The sequence below is a fragment of the Platalea leucorodia genome, assembly GCF_965183815.1.
Source record: "Platalea leucorodia genome assembly, chromosome: 4".
Taxonomy (NCBI): Eukaryota; Metazoa; Chordata; class Aves; order Pelecaniformes; family Threskiornithidae; genus Platalea; species Platalea leucorodia.
Genome location: NC_138826.1, coordinates 40454016 through 40469366, shown reverse-complemented (window position 1 = coordinate 40469366; position 15351 = coordinate 40454016). Strand labels below are relative to the sequence as shown.

Genomic DNA, 15351 nt, shown 5'->3' with positions numbered 1-15351 from the left:
GATTTTACTAATCAAAATATGCTACTGTGATGATTAGCCAGCCTCTTAGCTGGCACAATCATGCGACCACAGCTCCATGGTGAGCTCAGCCAGCCTCAGCTCAGAGATCTCTGTATCATCCTTCACCCACATCACACTGACGTGCTATTAAGCATTAGCACATCAGCCTTAACATACAGAGAGGTGCCTAGTGGGAACAGCATAATTAACTATATTTAACACACAAAATTTCAACAAAACACGTCTGTGCTCCCTACTGAAATTCTCTATCGAAATAAAAGCAATTAGAGAGTGCAATATTTCGTTTGCAGATCTTCACAGCTTGAGTCAGATCCCTCTTCACTGGTCCTATATACTGAGTGGTTCAGACACAAAACACCACATTATTGTATTTAATACATTATTATAATTAACACATTATTGTATTTTAAATCAATTCAACAAATGCTAACACCTTTGCTATCAGAGATACTTTTATTCCGTTCAAAATTCAAATCCAGCACAGCAGCAAGTACCATTGCAAACTGTAGCTTCAGGTTTATTACAGTTTAAGATCATACAGCTAACATCAGCTAACACTAGCTACTTCATGCAGTTAGTTATTTCAGAATATGCTTAAGCATTGGCATCTCTTCTCTGTTTCTCATGTTAAACAGTTTCACATTGAGATGAAATACCTCAGTTTGAGCCTCATGAACTTAAACATTGCGGCACGAGCAACAAAAACATGTCTTTGTTCTACACCCTGTAAATATAACTACAAAAGAGCTGAGGCTAATAACGCAAATTCCTGTGGCCAGTGACGCAGGTTGCAAAGAGAAGGAACGAACGGTACTCTTCATCCACTAGGGAAAAGAGAAGCACTGCTGGGCAAAAAGCATGGTAAGGAAGATTGAAATTATACACTAGGAAAGCCTTTTATTGCAAGAACAGAGAAGCACAGGCACAGAGTGCAGGGAGGCTACAGCATTTTCCCCAGGAGCAAGACGCATTAGTGTCTGGCATGACCGATAGCGGTGTAAACCGACGCTGATGCTGTGGTGGAGCAGTGGATGGGCAGGCTAACCTGGTATAACAACGCGGTGTCATTAGTCTATGAATGCTTCCTTCAGTGTTTCACTGAGCTCATGTGAAAAGAAAATAAAATTATCTTATTCTATAAATACAGCCTGTTAGACAAGTATATTAAGGGAAATAGATGCTAGAAAGAAACACGTGTCAAGTCTAACACTGATGCCTTATTGCTGCAGATTGCTAATGCTGGTTGTCCAGAGCCTGTTTTATACTGTTCCCACAGCGACAGTAATATTTGTAATGATGTCTATGCTGCAGCCACTGCTACTGTAAAGTACAGTGTAAATCAAACACAGTGTATTAAATCAGCTTTCCTGTGCTGTACGTAGATGCCTTCTGATACTGAAGTACTTTATGTCAAGCTACATAGGAGGAAATCCATACGACATTACAGTCACAGCAATTACACAGTGCAGATGTAACCCCTGAAAAAGTCCCTTGCTTTAGGCACAAGACTAACCAACCTGTTAGAAACTGGCACCTCACAGGTTTCATAAAGAAACCTGTAACCAACCTCCCTTAAAAACCAAAAAAAGTCTGAATGTAAACCTGCATCTTTGTATGCCTTTTCTGAAACGTCTTCTGGTGCGGTACTTTCCATGTAACAAACCTCAAGCAGTTTTACACCCTCATAAGTTGCTGCAGTAACTGCCCACAATAAATACACAGTATCATCTAATTTTTATTGAGGGGCAAGCTCCTTGTATCTGCCACATGGGAAAAGCACTTGCAAAGGACAACTAATGTACTCACTATCTTAATAGTATTTGGTCATGCTTTCATTACTGCGTTGCCAGTTCAATCAGATAACTTACTCTCTGCAGGAGAGATCCTGTAACAGGTCACTCTCCTTCACCTTCCAAATCCTCAGACTTGGCAAGTGGCCCAGTCACTGGTATTGAAGTCAGCTGCCTCTTTTCACAGCTATAAATCCAGATGGTGCTTTTGCACAGTGTCCCATGTATTCACTGAGGTGCCACCTCTACTAGCAGGCTTCCTTAGCAATCCCTCTTGACACTGGCACAGCAAAGAGCAGATCCCAAATACACACAAGTGGCATAAATAACATCCATGCGCAACAGAGCACTGTCAGAGTGAGAGTTTTTCTACAGTTTTTGTATGGAGGCAAATGCAGAAAACAGATCGGTTCCACAATAAGCACCATACAATAACTATTTAATACTTTAAAAGTAACAAAATTCTGTCTTTGGAAGAAGGGGCGGGCAACTCGGGAAGACTACAAGGATACTGTTAGGTTAATGCAGGGAGAAAATCAGAAGGGCGAAGGCACAGCTAGAACTTAAACTGGCCACCACCATCAAAGATAACAAAAAATGTTTTTACAAATATATCAGCAACACAAGGAGGGCCAGGGAGAATCTCCCTCCTTTGTTGGATGCAGAGGGAAACATTGCCACAAAGGATGAGGAGAAGGCCGAGGTACTTAATGCCTTCTTTGCCTCAGTCTTTAATAGTCAGACTGGTCACCCTCAGGGTATTCAGGCCCCTGAGCTGGGAGATGGGAAGCAGAATGAAGCCCCAATAATCTAAGAGGTAACAGTTAGCGACCTGCTCCTCCACCTGGATGCCCGCAAGTCCATGGGGCCACATGGGATCCATCCGAGGACACTGAGGGAGCTGGCGGAGGAGCTGGCCAAGCCACTCTCCATCATTTATCAGCAGTCCTGGTCAACCGGGGAGGTCCCAGATGATTGGAAGTTAGCAAATGTGACGCCCCTCTACAAGAAGGGTCAGAAGGAGGATCCGGGGAACTACAGGCCTGTCAGCCTGACCTCAGTGCAAGGAAAGGTCATGGAGCAGGTCATCTTGAGTGCCATTATGCAGCAAGTGCGGGACAACCTGGGGATCAGGCTCAGCCAGCATGGGTTTATGAAAGGGAGGTCCTACTTCACTAACCTGGTCTCCTCCTATGGCAAGGTGACCCGCTTAGTGGATGAGGGGAAGGCTGTGGATGTTGTCTACTTGGACTTTAGTAAGGCCTTTGACACCGTCTCCCACAGCATTCTCCTGGAGAAACTAGCTGCTCACGGCTTGGATAAGTGCAGTCTGCGCTGGGTTAAAAACTGGCTGGACGGCCGAGCCCAGAGAGTGGTGGTGAATGGAGTCAAATCCAGTTGGCAGCTGGTCATGAGTGGTGTTCCCCAGGGCTCAGTGTTTGGGCTGGTCCTGTTTAATATCTTTATTGATGATCTGGATGAGGGGATTGAGTGCACCCTCAGTAAGTTTGCAGACAACACCAAGCTGGGCGGAAGTTTTGATCTGCCTGAAGGTACAAAGGCCCTACAGAGGGACCTGGACAGGCTAGATCGATGGACCAAGGCCAAATATATGATGCTCAACAAGGCTCAGCGCCATGTCCTGTACTTGGGTCACAACAACCCCATGCAACGCTACAGGCCTGGGGAGGAGTGGCTGGAGAGCTGCCTGGCTGAAAAGGAGCTGGGGGTGTTGGTTGACAGACGCCTGAACATGAGCCAGCAGTGTGCTCAGGTGGCCAAGAGGGCCAATGGCATCCTGGTTTGCATCAGGAATAGTGGGGCCAGCAGGACCAGGGAGGTGATAGTGCCCCTGTACTCGGCACTGGTGAGGCCGCACCTCGAGTACTGTGTTCAGTTTTGGGCCCCTCACTCCAAGAAGGACATTGAGGTGCTGGAGTGTGTCCAGAGGAGGGCAACGAAGCTGGTGAAGGGTCTAGAGAAGAAGTCTTACGAGGAGCGGCTGAGGGAGCTGGGGTTGTTTAGTCTGGAGCAGAGGAGGCTGAGGGGAGACCTTATTGCTCTCTACAACTACCTGAAAGGAGGCTGTAGCGAGGTGGGGGTCGGTCTCTTCTCCCTAGTAACAAGTGATAGGACAAACAAAATGGGCTCAAGTTGTGCCAGGGGAGATTTGGATTAGACATTAGGAAAAATTTCTTCATGGAGAGAGTGGTTAGACATTGGAACAGGCTGCCCAGGGAAGTTGTACAATCACAGTCCCTGGAAGTATTCAAAAAACGTGTGGATGTGGTGCTTAGGGACATGGTTTAGAGGTGGACCAGGCATTTAGGCTAACAGGTAGGACTCAATGATCTCAGAGGTCCTTTCCAACCTTAACAATTCTATGATTCTATGAAATACAGAATTATTTTGAAACAAACAAACAAAAAGATGCTTTCAGGCTGGCCTCTTATATTTGCTTATGTTCAGTTATTTGTTTCTGAAACTACCATTCCCATATTCAATTTATATAAAGAAAACGTACTTTACAATTTATGCATCATTGTCAACACAAAACACACTCCAGAACGTTTGCTCTGATGTGCAATGCACACTGAATGTAAATCAATCTTTCAAAGCTAACTTGATTCCACAGAACACAGGGTAATAAAAACTCTTAGATTTAATAAACTTAGAGAAATATGGCACAAAAAACATCGGCTTAAGACAGTGAGTAATTCTCATTTTCAAAAGAAAGTATTTCTTTTCCATTCAAGAGAATTTTAACAGGATGTGTCTGATAATCTGTGGTGTGTTTACTTCTGATGATGCTGAATCAATCCACAGCAGCTCCCAGAACAGTCGCCAACACTCGCCTTTGCATCTGATCACTTCCGAATCAAGTGCTGAAAGTAAAATTACTGTTGTGAACTACTTACAGGTCTGACTTTTGTACCTAAGTGCATGCCAGTTGAGGGGGGGGCTCACATACTTGTTTTAGATAAATATAGCAAAACGTTATGAGGAACTCTTATGAGCACTTCTCCTAAATGACAATGTTTGTCTAAACCCAAGCAATTCTCTGCTCTGGAAGCATGCTATTAAGAACATGACCTTGCAGCAATACTTTTATGTCTTGAAAAAGGGAACTTTTCTTCTCTTCAAGCCTTCCTGAAATCCAATCATTCAGAAGGACCTTGGCCAGCTGAGAAATGGGCCAACAGGAACCCTATGAAATTCAGCAAGGCCAAATGCCCATTCCTGCCCCTGGGAAGGGCAAGCCCCTCGCAGGGACCTGGGCCAGGGCCTGCCCAGACGGGAGCAGCTCTGCGGGAAAGTGCCGGCAAACAGAGCAGGAGCAGCTGTGTGCCCTGGCAGCAACGCAGGCCACCACCTTATGGGCTGTATGGACAGGGGACCAGCCTGGAGATCCAAGGAAGGGATTAGCCCCTCTGCTCAGCCCTCAGAAGACCATACCTAGATACCTAGATAGTGTCAGGAGAGAAAACAGGTGTAAACTGAAACGAGAGAGGTTCAGAGTAGACATACGGAATAGCTTCTCCCCATGAGGACAAAAATGAGAGCATTTCAGCACAATGAAGCACAAGTGTTTTCTATACACTGTGCTTTAGCTTGTCTTCACACTGTGGACAGGTACTGGGAACCTGTTCTCACCAATCCCTGGATAAGAAACAAAGAATCAAGTTTTTGATGCCTTTATATCATTACAGAGGGGTTACCTGAAAAATGCAATAAATCAGCTACCAGCCTGACTTGTCTATGTGAAGGGTGAAAGCTTTCTTGAGTTATTCTATAGGTTATTCTGTAATGTAGGGTAGGACTTGTCATTGGTGCTGAGGGATTCCAGGTCAGACTAAACCCCCAGGCTAAGAAGAACTGGAAAAATTAAAGAGTTTTTGCTTAGCTTAGTTTTGCAAGAAAAAAAAGAGTTTGTGGGGATTTTATAAGAAGGAAGAGGGGGAGGCAGGAGAAGAGACATTTGGAATTGTTTCCCAACTCTTCTGTTGTCTAAGAACTTTAGTATTTTTCAAATTGATAGCAATACTTTTGCTCATCTTAAGCATCCTACCTTACCTGCCAGCCAACACAGCCACACAAGATAGTGCTCCACTTGTTATTGAGTCTCAAGCCATGCTTAAACTTTCACTTACGAATTAAAAAAGCAATATTTTTGCAAAGGAACAGTATTTTATTGAGACGCCAAACAGGAAAATTGTTTTATAAAATGAAGTTTTCTGTTCTTCCTAAACTTCCAAGGGTACTGAAATAAGACCCTGTAATAAGACCAACATTTCAAATATACCCTCATTTTTATATTAGTCACAATTTAGCAAACTATCAAAAGTGGATGAATTCAGTGGCATGATCACCAAGGGAAGCATTCAAAACAATCTCTGGCTTAGCAGCAATGCCCCTGCGCTTTCTTCCTTTAAATCAGTAACAACAAACTCTGAAACTGAGAAAGAATACGGGAATACTCAAAAATCTTGTCATTTCACCTGAACACAGGAAACATTTGTTATCCCGCTGATGGAGCAATGCCAACCTTTTACATGAAGTGGTAGTCAGTCGGTTACCTGTATTTCTTTGAGATGCATAGAGCAGCAGTTCTGCCATTAGTGTCAGAAACTGCTATAATCAAAGATTATTAAATAAAATTAACATTTTTATATCCCCATTAGATGGCTCCAAAGATTTGCTTAAGCTCTCTGCAAGCCACAGCTTAAGACCGACGTGCTATTCTGAAATAGCCTTTATTAGACAACTAGAATAAATTACAGTGGCTTATTCAGAACTGCAGCACTGAGCAGTATTGGTAACATCATGATCGTCTGTCCTGTGGATAATGTAAAAAGTCACCAGCAACACTAAAATCACATTGACTAAATAATCATTGCTTAGAAGTTACGTTCAGGGCTAGCCATAACCTCTTTCCAGTCTGTCACTGGAACAGAAAATAAGAAAGCAAGTAGACTGTGGGTCATACCCTCTCCTACAGCAGCCAAGTAACTATTTGGCACACTAGTCAACAGGCGAGAAGGACCCCAGGTAGTGAATGCATGCTTTGGGGATAAAAAGTGCACTGGAGAGAGGATAAAAGTAAGCACACTGAGAAAGAGTCACTATATTTTGCGTGAAGCTCAGTTTCTTGTACCTTCAGACAAGCCTGTAATTTCTTATTACCATTTTCAACTGCAGGTAGCAGTGACTGCCTGAGATCGCTCCCACTGTCACATAAACGGCACTTCATTTTCTATGTCACTAGCTTGAATTCTTCCACCAAGGAAACCTCCAGCACACAGAGAGGTGGTGATGATTTATAGCTTTGCACAAGTCAACACATCAAAATTTTTAAGTCAGCGATGAAGAGCATGAGGAGCTTCCAATTGGGTGTTCATTTACTTCTGCAAAGCCAGCTTTCTTGTCTTCTTGGGCAGGGGGGCAGGGTTGTGTGTGTGTGTGAAGATAGCTGTATTGCACACCTCATAGCCTCAAGATTAAAAAGAAGATTTAATTTCTCTTCATTCAATGGTTCTCATACTTCAAGTGCTGTAACATGTATCTGGAACCTACATCCCAAGCTCCCTACAACATTACTGTCTGCTAGTCTTGTACCACTGCAAGGTGACCCGAGTATGGCAGACTAAAACTAAGGCAATGCTTCCAACTACCAGCAGCATGAAGCAGATTTTTCCTTGCAAAGCTCGGGGAAAACAAATAGAGAAAAAGATGATGTTTGAAGAAAAGTTGTTTGAAGAAAAATCAGTTGCAGATAGAATCCTTTAATTCTGCCACTTGATTGTATACATGCTATTTTGTTCATTACATACTTCAGAATGAAAACAGAGTACCACAAATTTCTTAAGGGATCATGAAAAGTTGTAGTGTTTTGTAGAGAATCCTAAAAGAGACAGTAAAATAGCACACACTCATGAAACAGAGCTGCTGTTTTTGCTAAAGCTCTTGACATATGTTTAATTACCACTAAAAGTCTTTAAACAAACTTGAGTGGTTCCCCAAAGCAATGAGAGAGAGACCTAATTCACAATTGGTTTTGTGTATCAACTGAATGGATACTCCTCATGCAAATACCAAGATAATACAGTAAGGATACCTAAAAAACTGCCTTGGCTATTTGAAAACTAGGCATTTCTACAAAAGATTTGTCAAGTATGGTTTCAAAAGGAGTGTTGAAGCTATTACTGGCAATTCACACAGGGGCAAAAAGTAGTACAGCCTCATATCAGGCAGTTCCTCTTTATTACTGAAGCAAACCATGTTTACTTCTCTTTTATAATAAGCATAAGTCAAACAAAAGATCAACAGCTGCAATTTATAGCTTTCTTAGGGCCACTAAAATAGTTCTTACGTATATAATTCTTTCCTCAGCAATTAACGTAACATTTACATCGCCTCCACAAATATCTTTTGTCCTAAGTATGCCAGGCCCTGATAAATGTTATGGATGACAATTTTGAAGGAAATTTAACTTGTGACTTATTTTATTTGTACCCTGCCATTTAAATTGAAGTTGGAAATTGATGAGAGCATTCTATGCCTTGGAGAAGAAACATTCTTAGCTCTGATGTCAAGCAAGTTTATTAATTCAGACAAACTCTAAGACAAACGCTATCATCTCTAGATATCACTGGTTTGCAAATAATAATATCTGAGGCAAAGCCCAAGGCCTTAATTGATCGAAAAAGAAACTGTGAACAATGCTTCTGATCTACATATCAGGACTTATCTATATTCAATTCAAGATGACTATGCTTAAATTATGATATCTAAAATAATAGCTATTCTTTACCAAAGAGAGGAAACAGCTGCTCAGATCTTAAGATACTGGGTGTGATAAGGACCAGGATAAAATATACATCAACTGTGTAACAGGTAAATTGCCATGCTGTCCAAGCTCAGTGCTCTAGGGGAGTGACAGCCTGAAGAGTAATGGTGCTAATGGGAATCTAATCATAATTGGTAATGGAGGATGACAATGAAGTGCCAAAGTCAGAATAAGTGATGGGTAAATATGGACAACTGCTTATGGCCTTGTTCACTGACCTTTTTGAATGTACAGAAGCTGCATAACCACAACAAACAACATCCACCAGCCCATGGGGAAGGGGAAGCATGTTATTCTTTTCCGGTCTGTTCCTAGTAGCAAGGCTGCAAGCCTCAGGTATTTTCAAACCTTGTTTCCTTCCAGTGTAGGGCATAAGAACTTTAAAAGCATTATCTACCGACCCTCTACACCTCTCCAAGTTATAAAGAAGAAATGGCCAGCTAGACTACAAAGAAATTTAGGAGAGAGAAGAAACTGAGGCAGAAGGGAAAGACAAGGCTGGAGTTTGTCAATAATGATACTAATGAAAAAAAAGATCAGAAAAAGCTTGAGGAGGAGACAAAGAGAAGAGCTGTCAAACACACAAAAATAAATCCCCAAAGGAAACCCTCCAAAACCAAAACCTAATACATCCAAAACGAAAATATAAAAGGTGAGAACTTCAGCAGGAAAGGAAAAGAAAACCATGTACATTCAAGAAATGCCCTTGACAAATGCATGGGACTGACAGGATAGGTCTCCACTGTTATGCCAATCGCCAGCCATGTAACAGCCAGGGCTCCAACCTGTGTGTCTATTTGTGGAAGAGAAAGAGTACTGATCTTCTGTCCAAGGAGCTGAAAAGCATCTCAATATCACAGGAAAGAAACATTACTGTTTCTATGGGATGAACCAGCAGTAGCTGGTAGCTTATATCCCAAGCTATATAGCTCAGGCTAAACAACCTAAATTTAGAGCATACTGTGGGCTACACATCACCTACCATATTTGGAGGCTAACGTACAAAGTTGGCTACATTTGTCATGCAGCCTGGCAGAGACAAAGCTGTGGAAAAATGGGCCCACATCTACACTAAGAGCTCAGGATTCAGTGTCTTTATCACAAATGGATAAAGCTGCAGCATCTCTACGAATGTCTTTATATCATAAGCCAAACCTGAGAACTTCAAAACAGGTGAGGAATGTGGGCTGCCAGAGCCTTCAGTTGCAATTCTCCTAGCCTTCTTGCATGGGCTATCTATTTACTTACAACCGGAGACTTCACTGCTGTTCTAAAAAGAACAGAAGTTTCTGCTAATCCGCAAAATCTGTCTGAAAAGCACGCTCAGCTACGAAGGGGTTCAGGGCAAGGAGCTTTAAGAGCTGTGTCTGCTCTTGAGCTCTCTAACTTTGCACATACAGTACTAGCTGAAAAACAGTCTGCCCGACCTATGTTTTCCAGTCTCACTGGAATTCATGACCATGGTATTTACCGTCATGACTATGCTATTACTGTATACACACAATAACAGTAATGTATACTCAATGTTACGCTATACATTATTGTTATTGCAAACTTTGCTGCAAGATCTATTTTAACATGGTTCTACTTAAGCTTATTTGTTTTGGGATACAAAATGCTTCAATAATCCTTGGTGCGGACCTGTTTCTCACCTTAAAATAATCAAAGTTGTCTTTCAAAATGGAGTTACAAACTGCTCAAAATCTTTGATTGAAAACTGTGATCAATCTCTTTCTTTATGAGGATTACTTAAATCACCCCTTCCCTGTTAGCATTTGAAATCAAAGCCTTTATGGGGAATATTACCCACGCAATGCAAGCAGACAAGTCGCAATTGCACCGGGAAGTCTGAGAGTCTCCTAAAGCTTATCCTAATCAAAGAGCTGATGCACAGAGAAAACACTTCTCTCACAGAAGAGGAAATCTGGCCGGACAAATTCTTCTCATGCAAACTGAACTTTACAGATCAGCGGAAATTTTTAAGGCTTTCTCATATGAAGTACATAACTTGTCAGGAAAACAGTAACAGGCAGTGTTTCTCTTCAGTTACAGTTTGCATTGTTGAAAAGAAAAATCATTTGAGGAGTTCTTTAGAGGAGGAAGTACAAAATCATTTATCTGTTTATATTGTTCCTTTTCATATATTTAAGAACTGTTCCTTCCCACTGCACCCATACATCAAAATAAATGGGCTACATTAAGGTAGTATTAAAGTTCCGCAGCATGAACAGATTCCATTGATGTTTTTTTTTTTGGCAACCTTGTTTTACTGATTACAAAAAGGTCAGTTAAGTAGAAACCTTTTTCAATACAAGCCTTTTTGTATGCAAAATCTCTGTTCGATGAGTATTTACTGAAAGAGGCATGCATGTTTTATTCTTGACAGTTAATGGAACTGATGTGGAGCAGATACAGGTAATATTTACAGGAGTGACAGAAAATTTACTGTAATTAATTAATTCTCCGTATGCTATTCAAATAGTAAATCTTTGTCTAAATTACCTTGATCTAGTGCTACCTGTTTGCTCTAAGGAACGTAATTAATTCAAGTGTCATGGGAGACAGATGGTCTAAATTATTAATGGTCTTCTAAGATGACTGAAATAACCAAGTCTAACTTACATGATGAAACACAGTGCACTGAAATAAGGCTACTTATGGCTCACTCAGTGGCTGAAACACCCACTTGAAACATTGGCCTGCTCTGATCAAGAACGAGAGAGTAAGGAGGAATATGGCATGGTATCTGTGTTTACACAAAGCACTCCAGCGTGCCTCAAGGCCCCTGGGACTGAGAGACTGTTAGGCTGCCCCGCTGCGACACATCTTTGTCTAGGATTGAGAATACAACCGTATTTATTCTACTTTCATTTACAGCCTGTGGCAATTATTCAACTAGACCATCAGGTGAGCAAACACTAGTTCTCAATGGTTGGTCCTTCTGAGGGCATTGCTGTGGCAGGGGCTACCATGACTTTCTACAAACACCATACTTCTGCATGCTGTAGCCAGGAATACGTTTTTCAGTGTTTCTAAATTCTAAGCCCTACTGATTTAAGCTCCTGTACTGAGTACAGTGCAAACCCATGAATATTTTAGCCACACTTAAAGGTTAAACATTGCAGTGCCTCACTTTTATGCATCAGACATCAGAGTGCAATCTGGAATCCAGTGCTAGGTACCCGAAACCACATATAGACAGCACGAAAAAGACTTAAAATGTCTTCAAAAATGCCAATTCAATCCCTGCATTCGGCACCCAGCTGCTCTGGGCCAGCCCAGACCACCAAGAAAACAGTTCTCTCTCAGATGCCTTTCTAAGGGTCGCCTGATGGTGCCTCTATCTCCTCGGGAAACATGGCCCCAAACCAGTTTTGGGGGCTGCAATGCTAAAATGATTCTGATTTTTTCATGAAGTGTTCATTGCAGAAGAAATGGGCACAGTCCGAGATTAACCAGCAAGATCCTGGATTCATGGCTTTCAGAGAAACCCTCCCAGAGCAAGGCTGCCTCTGATCTTTCCTATCCAGTGAATCTCTGAACAGCAGAACTTCAAAAGAAGAGGTGGACAACAGCTATTTCTGGACTACCAAAGTAGTTTAGTGGCCTGGTCGTTAAGACACACTCCGGGAAAACAGGTTAAGTAAACGTTGAGTCTTCTAAGACATACAAGAGAATCTGAACCCCCATTGGTATTTGCTGGGTACCACAAAGTGAGCGTGACAAGGGACATCAATGCTGTTGCTCTCCTTCAGCCATATTAAAAAGGAAGGCTGTAGCTGCCTGGGAAGTTGAGAACACCCCCGGGATGACTGACAATTTTTAAGAATACCTAATTACTAACTCCCAAATGGCTTTGTAAACTAGGCACTGAGCTGCTCTGTTTTGCCAAGTCTTGGGCAGAAACACATTTCTGAAGTGCTGGGTGAATATTTTCAGGACGAGACATTTGTATTTGGAGGTTTGAATTCTGCTTAAATCACACAATACACAGTAAGACAATACAATGGAGCTTCCTGTTTTATCTATATAAATGAACTGACACATGCACACTCGCACAAGCCAAAAATAAATAGCAGAGAAGGCTTTTTCTTTCTTCTAACAAGTTATGCATATTTATTTCTAACTTCTCCCTCTGAAATGCAAAGACATGAATTCTTGCCTTGAAATCCCATCCAAACATACCACAATTTGTGAAAACAATTCGAGCTTGATACAGTTTTTTATTTGCACGTCATTCTTCTGCCAGTCTACAGCTAAGTCTCATTACTAGGAAAATAAAAAATATTTTCCTGACTACTCAATTAATACTTAAATACTTAATTAAATACTTAATACTTAATACTTAATACTTAAATACTTAAATTAAATACTTAATTGTTTGTTGTGTTGTATTGTTAACAGTGACGGGTGGTAGGTCGTGTTATTCCAAGGTCAGAGAAAAACCACAAGCCTGTTAATGCTCCAGGTTATAAATCAGAACAACAATAACTTGGGAAGCATAGTCAAGCATTTTAAACAACCAAGAGCATTATAAGGCATGCAAAAGTGATGAAACGGTGTCAGCCAGGCCACACCGCTAAATGGAAAGCCGTATTGCTTGGTGAAGGCATAAGTAAGTCTGTATTAATTTTGATGGAATAAGCAGTCCCCAAAAGTCAAAAGGCGTCAACATGACTGTCACCACACAACATTAGGCAGTTAAATAAGCCTCAGGGCTTAGAATACAGAAACCTCAGCTACTTAGTACCATAGCAACATTGTTAAAAGTCTTTTAGACTCTTTATTAATGACATAGAAAAAGAAGCAGGGAAAAAAATACCATTAAAACACCAAAAATTTAAGGTGTGCAGGACCACAGACTTTTCAAGCGCAAAAACGTGTTCAATGGACTTCATAGATGATGATGGGGAACAGTTAGTTTTGACTAGAGAACACTCCAGATAAAAAGGAGGGCTGGTACCGTATTGCATACTGTGTACTAGTCCAATATCCCATGGGGTTTACAGCAGAGTGGAGCAGGCAGGGCACACAGCTGCTGGGGGCAGAGCTGCAGCCCCTAGAAGGTCAGGAATCCAGTAGCTTGTGGGTTTAGAAAGGTAATGGTTCGTACCACCATGATTATGGGAAAGGCACCCGGAGGAAATATTGCTCCCCAAGAGACTGGTGCTGGGGCTGCAGTACCCCAAGCAGAAGTGTGATCCTGTGCGGGAAGAGTCCTGCTGCCCCACGTGTTGACCTCCAAACTCCTGGAGATACCAGAAGTGGAAAGATCCATTTTGGCATGTCTCCCTGGGCCAAAGATGACCCTGTCAGGGCTGGAGATGGCAATCAGTGTGTGAACTGGACCAGTGTTAAAGGTAGGAAAGATAATGAATCTTTCTGGCCCTTTCTTTCTGTTTGCCTCAGGTGAGCCGATCCCAGAGACAGCTGAGTCAATACTGAAATACAGGCTTCACCTAGTTAACGAGCCTTACTTATCTCTATGGAGAAAAACATTCTTAGTTTTATGAGAACCATGTTGAACAGACAACAGAGTCTTCACCTTGAGACAGCCAACTTTTAAAGCAGCATGGGATAAATTTCTTTCTGAAAGCTTCAACAATTTCAAAGCATAGCAACATTTCCCATCTGAAGTATTCCATCTAAAATGCAGTATTTTATACACTATTATTTAAAAATTAAATGAGCTGAACTTATGCCCCTTTGAAATCTATGTTATAATAGCTAATAATCTTTGTTCACAACAGAATTTAGCTGAAAAATATTATCGGTATTGAAACATCTTGAGTACTGTTCACAATTTCTGAAGCAAATTCACTGGCTGAAATTACAAAGACTGAACTTTCTCAGATAAGTATGAAACATCAATAAAAATGTTTTATTTTTTCCACTATGTAAGGGTACTAACATGGCTTTTCATGCATCTTTATATTTGAAGGCTATGAATTAAATAACCTGCTCCACAGTTAAATTGTCAGTGCAACCATAGCTGATCATGCTTGAGGACAGGCTCAAACTACATCACCTCTTGAAATCCCCTGCAACCTGAATTATCCTGTGATCTTGTGACTGTTATTCATACATCCTAACCACAAAAATGTACAGATGCCAAATTTTCATGTTGTAACTGACAAGGAAAGTTCTAGTTAAAAAAAAAAAAAAAAAAAAAATCAACAACTACCCCCTCCCCCCGAACACACTAATAAAGCCTTTTCCCTTTAAATTCCTTTCAAATTTTAAAGAAACAAGCAAATACAGAAAAGGTTGTACAGAATATAAAAGATTACTCTAAGTATATTTGACACTAATGGGTACTTTCAAACAGCCCACTGTTGGATGGAAGGAAACCAATTTTTATATGTTACTAGCTAAAATATGTTAATGTCATTTAAATTAAGTTGCACCTGCCTGTGGAATTAACTTTGTGATTTTAGAGAAACTGAAACAAGTTCTTCAGTCAGATAACCGGTTTTCTGTAGGCACTAATAGAATCATTTAAAAAAGCAAACCTTGATGAGAAGCAGCAGGTGAATTAAGCTTGGGGAGAAGCAGTTTTGTAATTGTAAGAATAATTTTTTTCCTAAGGAGACATAGAATCATTAAGGTTGGAAAAGACCCTTAAGATCATCGAGTCCAACCATTAACCCATCACTGCCAAGTCCACCACTAAACCATGTCCTCGACATCATT

General features: G+C 41.2%; 1 protein-coding gene across 4 annotated transcripts in view; it reads right to left on the bottom strand.

Annotated features, from left to right (window-relative positions):
• The window catches only part of PCDH15 (protocadherin related 15), a gene marked incomplete at both ends in the record, with an annotated part of 380170 nt that overhangs the window by 143450 nt on the left and 221369 nt on the right, over positions 1-15351 (bottom strand). The window lies entirely within an intron of this gene.